Source organism: Clinocottus analis, unplaced genomic scaffold (genome assembly GCF_023055335.1).
Source record: "Clinocottus analis isolate CAN_PGR_092001 unplaced genomic scaffold, fCliAna1.0.p SCAF_7, whole genome shotgun sequence".
Lineage (NCBI taxonomy): Eukaryota > Metazoa > Chordata > Actinopteri > Perciformes > Cottidae > Clinocottus > Clinocottus analis.
This window is the reverse complement of record NW_027176229.1, coordinates 18,447,632-18,455,290: the sequence shown is the minus strand read 5'-3', so window position 1 is coordinate 18,455,290 and position 7,659 is coordinate 18,447,632.

Sequence of the window (7,659 nt, the reverse complement as noted above, 5' to 3'; positions counted from 1 at the left end):
CAGGGCGCTGCCGGGGAAGGTACCGTGCATGGTGAGTCGACAGGGAAGGAGGCACCTTGTGGAAATGGTGGATTCTCAGAAGAGCGTGGGCAGGCCTGATGAGTCAGCGTGGCAGATGGTTTGGCATTGGCAACCGATGTGGGCACAGCCAAACATTTAGTCTGATCAAGAAGAATTGTTGGACGGGGGGAGTGCTAAGTGGTGGAAATTAAATAGTTTTTTTTATTTATTTATTTTTTATCTTGTGCACGTATAAAAAGAAGGAATTAACAGAGACAGACAAATGCTCAACGTTAAGCTCGAGCTGCATCCTATTGTTTGGAGATTGTATTAACTTGTACGGGGACAGAATGTGGATATTTATCTTTTCATGCTAGATGCTTCTTACCTTCAGTTATCTCCAGTGCATGGTAATGAAACATGCCTCTTTGTATTTAAAGTTTTGCAACGTCATATTAAGTGCTTTATTACCGTATGTCCGCAGCCCTAACCTGTACAGGTACGAGGCTGGAGTTTATTTACTGAGGAAGCTTACGCTTTGCACTGACAATCTGTGTGAAATAACATGCACAGGCCAAACAAAAGCTAAATCACAAGTGGACCAATATTCAAACAATACCTAGATTAGAGGTACACATTCAGTAAAAGGATTAAGGCAGGGATGGAAAAGAGGGCATCTTTACTGGACTCTGTGGGCCAACACACATGATTGTTGGCATGATTGATGACAGATTTTTGAGCCAAAGTAGAGTGGTATTCCTCTGAAGATCAGTGATCTAATCTTATCTGTTTTGTTGATGACATAAAGCCCCATCTTCCACAGCCATGGCAGATATTAGCATACCGTTTGTGTGAATGTAAAAAGGATGTTACAAAGCCAGAGACACCAGAGATACGGCCGATAAAGTAGGTTGGGAGCTTCCTTGAATGTTGGTTCTAGATATCAAAGTGAAAGTTCTGAGCTTTCACACACAGTAACCAAAAGGCAAAGTCACCAATTTGGGACGTAACAAATTCCTGGTTAATCTAGGAGTAAAACGGCCTCCGGGTTTGTTAGTAACGCTGCTGCCAACTGTCACTGACTTGAGTTTCAGGACTCCCGGGGGTGTTGGTGTCCGGACGGGCTCCAACAGCAGCTGTCCAGGTTACCCCAAATCCCCCACGGAGAGCTCCAGAGCATGAAGCCCAGGGTCCGTATTTATTATCTGCTGAGCTAACTGGAAGACAGGCGCTGACAGGCCGAAGATCAAATGAGGAAACAAAAATGTAATTGCAAATGGATGCGAAGCCAACTTTTCAGGGGCTTTAATAGACAACAACATCCACGAAAATGTGTCGCCCTGCATGTGAGTGCAGGTGTGTGTGCTCCATCGTGCACACATGTATCCTTGCTTCAAATTATTCCTCAGGTGTTGTTTTCAACATTGTGCATGCACAAGCTTCAGTGTCTCAGCCAATGACAGAGGAGAATCTGTGTCCATGTTGAATTTGTGTATTTGTTGTTATAATCATTACCATGCCAGCTAATTCTCCCTCTATTTATACAACCAGTGTTTTGACAGCTGACTCAAAGTGGAAAGTCTCGGTGCCAGAGTGCTTGAAGAGCAACAATCTCTTTCTCTTTCTATCACACACACACACACAATAAGCCTGGTCCAATCAGAGAGGATATGGGTGTGTTAGTGAGGGAGCGAGGCAGAGACTGCGGTGTCCAGTCCAGACCAGTATCAGATTCGGACCGCAGTGATCCCCATGTTAATACCTTGCTATATCTATTTTAGCAGCAGGGGCTCTTATGTAATCGTTCACGTTTTTCCAGCGCCACTTTCTCAGTCGCCACCTTCCTTTTTTGCATTCAGCAGGTGCTCCTCTCATCCACGGCGATGCATCAAAGTAAAGGAGAAAACAAAGTGGTGCTCTGGTGAGTCTGTGCAGATCCATCTCCATTTCACTTTAGAAGGAGAGTGTTGATGGATTAACTGCTCCCCGGGCCGGGGGCTCAAAAGGAACAAATCAAAGCACCGAGCTATGAGTTCAGCATGCGTTCACACCAAGGAACTCGTGGAAATGTGTTAGAACTCTGGCGTGTTGAGTTCACATGGGCAGGGGAACACGCTCAAATCGGTTCGGCACTGAAAAGATGCACTGAGGAGCCTGAACGTTTGGGAAAAGGTCCTCTCTCTTAAAGTGAAGAGGCCATGTGGTTTGTGAACAGTGGCAACATCTGGCTTCAAAGGGGGGAAGGAGGCAGATGTTGACAGATAGCAGTTGCAAATGCTTGGAAAGTTAAAGTCAAATATAAAAAAGGCCCCTAATATCTAATATATCTAATCTATTGAAATGATTATCTGATTATAGTTGTTCCTGCACATCTATTGATTGACTTATCAATTAATCAAATAACAGTTGAAAATGTAAATTAAGATTAAGGAATCCCTATTGCTTCCAAACACTTGTTTTCTATTTTGTGTTGCTATTCACCTGATTTTATACAACCACGCAGTTATGGTGAAACAGTTAACTAAATCCCTGCCGAGAAATCGATTGATTCTGAATCCATGTAAATCCACAGTAATCCAGAACGGTATTTTAAAGACAGAAAAGTAATCTGAAGTACTAGATATACACAAGGTTTATCTAGAATGTATCTAAGCTGAAGGGAGTTCACCATTTGATGAGGTGTGAGCCAATGAATTCATCCATAAAAATAAGCAAACATGTCAACCTTTAGAGCAGACAACAGTCTCTCCTGCTGCCGTGATGACCGAGGACAGGGGGACAGAGAAAAGCAGCAAAGATAGTGAGGAGGTGGCAGGCAGCGAGTCACAGACAATGATAGACAGAGAAGGTCAAGATGGGGGATGGAGGAATAAGACATTAAAAAAGGGACAATAGGTCTACTTACACATTCCTAATTGCCTACAGCACCTGAACATTATTCTGCTTGTCCGTCATGTCAGTAAAACCTGAAGTGATCCTAAATGGATTCATTGTAAAAACATTAATATATTATATTATTTGGCTTGAATAAAAGTTACAAGGCCTTCGAAAAATAAATAACTTTAAATAAATTCAAACTGTGGGATGAAATCAGGCTCATGCCTTGTTTCAACAAAAGTGAAAGAGACTAATTTGCACTGTAAAATATATCATTTTTTCTAATTAAATACGTTTGGCAGTTTCAAGCTCATCACTTTTAGAACATATGAACATGTTCAGGCTTCTCACAAAATGGTTCAAAACAATTCATGTCATAAAAACATGCTACTTGGACACATTGTGAGCATATGCTGTACTTCCTAGCATGCGTTGAATAAAAGTTGAAAGAGCATTTCTGCTCTTCCCTTTTGTGGGTCAATTGTAAATAGAAATATAGCATATCGCTTGTAAAATATCAAACTTCGAATCAAACGTTGTGCGTTTACAAAGAGAACACCAATTTGGAGCAGTACAAACACGAGCAGTTGGACATGCTCGAAGCCAAACATGAAGGAAATAAATTAAACAAACGCAAAAGTTTTGTTGCCCTGAAGTTTGTTCTTTTCTTAACTTACTGGCACGTGGAGCGAGGAGGAGGAAAGGCGTCTGGTGACTGTTCACCTGCAGGTATTCAGAGATGGAGGCGCACGCTCGATGTAGGACAGCTTTCCAACAGGGCATTCTTCGGCCCTAAATATAGACGGGACAGAAGTAGGCTGAGCTGAGAGCGCTGCCAAAAGGCCACGATGAAAAAATAAGCCATAATGTGAAACACACGCACGGCGAGCGAGGACTCTGCGCTGTGGCCTTCTCGATACAACCTCATGTATGTTATATTGCCATAACTGCATGTATCATACTTGCATGCTGATACGAACATGTGATTGGTAAACGTTGCTCCCACACTGGCTTGCAATGAGATCTCCAGCTAAAAGAATTTAAATGTAACAGAGGAGGGACAACAAGAGCCAATATGAAGCTTCAGCTGTCGGTCGCAGACAAATTCAAGTGGGTATCTTCCAAAGTTACAGAGTTGGTGTGATGAAATTCCCTTTGTGCTTCCACACAAACAGACGCACAGCTGCAACAAGACAGCAGTTAAAGGAGGGGCTTTGACACTTGATCAGACTTACAGTTGAAGCCTTGTATTTGTATTCAGAATAACTTCATGCAAAACGAGGACTAAATGTAGATTTAGTCTTTCATCCCCTTAAGAAGGGGTGTGGAGTGTGGCGGTGGGAGATCTCCTAAAAGCCTTTATGGTGATTCATGTAGGATTATGTACATTTACCTTTGTGTTTGCACCACATGGAGCTCATGCATCGTGCCTCTGTATCCTGTCCATCCTACCACACTTTAACAAGTAATCACTTCCCCCTCGGAGCTGGTAAGCAGTCTGTATCTGACTAAAAGACAATGCAGCAAGGTAGATTCTCGCCGACTTCATCACTGAGACGTCATGGGCGACCCTCTGACTCACTACTCCCCCTTCCTGCTGAGCTGAAAGAGGGAATTTGGCTTTTAAAAACACACCCTCTTCATCTAAACTTTCTCTTTTCAGCTGTACTCATCTCTCCCACGGTAGTTCCACATCGAGCTACAGGCAGTGAGGCACGGTGAACCTCCAGTCAGTCCACGCGGGGCGGGGCCACACACACACTCGCGTGTCGAACGTGTGACAAGCCTAGACTTATTCCAGGAAGCGAGACCAAGAAACACACCATGTACTTAACAATTAGTCGTTAGTGAATAAGGTTAACATTCCTGCTGGAGGAAATCAAGGTGAAGCGAGAGAACAGGTTGGAGAAAGTAGAGCGTAGAGAGTTGCGGGTGAAGTCGGATTCATTTTCCAACAAATAACCACGTGTCCTCCTTCACCTCGTAGAAGTAGCAGCATTCAATTCTTAGCAGATAATCCTGGGTGTGGTTATGATCATTCAAAAACATATACAGTTCAATGACAGTCCTCAGATCGGCCCTATCAGTAAACCACAAACTGCAAAGCACATCAAAAAGTAACCTTTTGACACCGTCGTCTCGTTCTAGTTGGTTTCCAGCAGGACAATGCAGCTCTCTGTAGCTATAGTCCGGTTTCCTTTATGCCAGATTTACAGCATTGTTTCAAGCAGCTGTGCTGGTTTGTAAGACATCCAGAGTCAGCAAAATCCTTGATTGCAGCTCACTAAATGGTGCTATGACACCCACGTTGTGTTAAAACAATACCCACCTAAATCGGCTCCGTTCTACCTCAGCCACCCAAACACACACACCTACAGCAATCGTGACTCATTAAGAAATTCCTACTCTCCATTTCGGTGGAGCTCTTGGCAGTGACTCATCGGAGAAAAAGTGTGACATTCAGGGACTGATTGCTGCTGCTTTACATGTGGAAACATGTGGTGAGAGATCCTCAGTGGAAGTGGTGGGGAAATATTCATCTTTGCGTTTCAATTTGGGGATGATCAAGTTTTCTATGCTGGATTTCATTCTCCAATCACCAAGTTGTTAGATGACAGCTCTCTTATGGCTCTACATTCACAATTTCAAAATGAAATATCAACTATAGTTGCCTTAAAACCTGTAGAATAAACCACAATAACTTTCTTTGACAGAAAAAGACTTAAAAAGATGCCATTTAAGACAGGACTAAAAGCCTATGAATGTGTTGTTGGCTGTACTTAGTCGGGACATGAGATTAAGAGTTATGGTGACGTCTGTGCTCAGAGCTGGGAACTTTTCTTGTAATATGGCCAGAAGCAAACACATTCGCTTCGTTCCTGTGACTGAGTGGGCAAACAATGTCGGTCAAGCTCGACACGGAAAACACAGTTTAAGTTCTCTGCAGAGCATCCGGTGAGTCGCGGTTCTGTTATTGCTTTCAGCCACAGGTACGGAACAAAACGAGCCATGTTTTTAAGTCAGGTACAGTTATTGAAAGCAACAGAATGCACAATGTGAGCATATCAGCTATCAATGTCAAAGGTTTTTCTGGACACAATCCAGTTCAGTGGGGGTTCACTACACCAGCTCAAGTATCTGAAAAGAGTCTCTACCACTCTGTGAGCAAGCAGAGGAAGAAGTAGCATGGTGTGGAAATCTAATGAAATGATATTAATAGATACAGAAGCAGCAAAACTGATTAAAAGGGAACCTTGTGCTGATGCTTTTTTTTTTTTCGCCCAAAGCTGTGACACGAGTTTGTAATTTATAAAATGATATCTTGGCTGACATTGAAAACAGCTCACAAATATGGAAATAAAGACATTTGGACAAGGACACAAGTGCAACATGGGTTTATTGTCAAACTGGTTATTAAGACATGAACTTGATTAATGCCATATCAAATCCTAAACTCCGCTGTAATAAAGTGCAGATTCAAATCAAGTTGCCCTGGGAGTCCTCGTACATTTTCCATGTCTGGTTTTGAGCTGTCAGGTTAAGTAGACTGCAATATGAAATCCTATGAATTCAGAAAAGCCCTTTTTTTTCAACCCACACATCTAAAAAGCTAATGTGCAAACAAGATAATTCACAAAGCCTTACTATTCTGTACGTCGAAGCGTCCTCCCACTCACTTCCGTCTTCAGTTGTCATTGGATTGGACGACAGTTGTACAAAATGAGGAGAACTATCCCGGCTGTACTCTAGCTTGGAGTCCAGTTCTCATGAAAAGGTTTTCTGCAGTGATTGGTTGGTTGATATGCTGCTGCACATGCACAGTGGGCCAAAGTTGGTAACCTACCTAGATATATCATTTTTTGTAATCACTTTGATCATGATTATTGAAAAAAGAACAGCATTTAAATGTCGGCCATGTATGAAGGTTAAGAGATCACTTCTGTGTACAAGCCTGCACACTCCAGCGGCTTTTAGACAGAGTTTGGCCGCTGTGGTTTCTAGTGGCAGTCACGTGCATTGTGGAATCTCCATGAGTGCCACTTCGCCAAAACTCTTGCCCTCAATTTGTGTAAGCTCAAAAAAAAAAAGAAAAAAAAAAGAACAAAAAAAAAGAGAGAAGAAAACACTCTGCATACAAGAAACACATTGCGTGGCACTCGCTCACACCTACAAACATACACAATCACTCAAATTCATTCACTCCTCTTACAACAATCAGTACAACGGTTGTATCCCCCCCATCTCTGGGTGTAAGGAGACACTGGAGGAAACGGCAGCAATGAGGTAAACACAAAAACTCATGAGATATTGCACAGACAAGTGCCGGCACAGAATACAACAGTCTCTCTTTCCAACAGCCTAGCCTGTGCATAGGAAGAATAAAGCACTTATGGTGTTCGCAGACATTAACCCCCCTCTCGTAAAGCTTTGTTATACACTAAAGTGGGAACCACAAAAGGAGTTTGGAATCCACACCACTTGGCAGATATCCAGAGTTGCATGACGATGACTGAATTCTCTGTAAAAGTACAAAAAAAACCAAACCTAATGATGACTGAGGGAGGGCCCATGACTGTTGGCAACAGTGATGGGACAGACGAAAAAAAATAACCTGAAGTCCCAGCATATGTAGAAATGCCTCAACCCTTGCTTTGAGAAGAGAGAAGCAGGCAAAGTTGAGGCAGGGTTGGAGCCGAGCATGGAGAAAAATCTCTCAAGTTTCATTCAATAAATAGCATAGTGAAATATGCAAAAAAACAAAGATCCTAAAGCAAAAATACG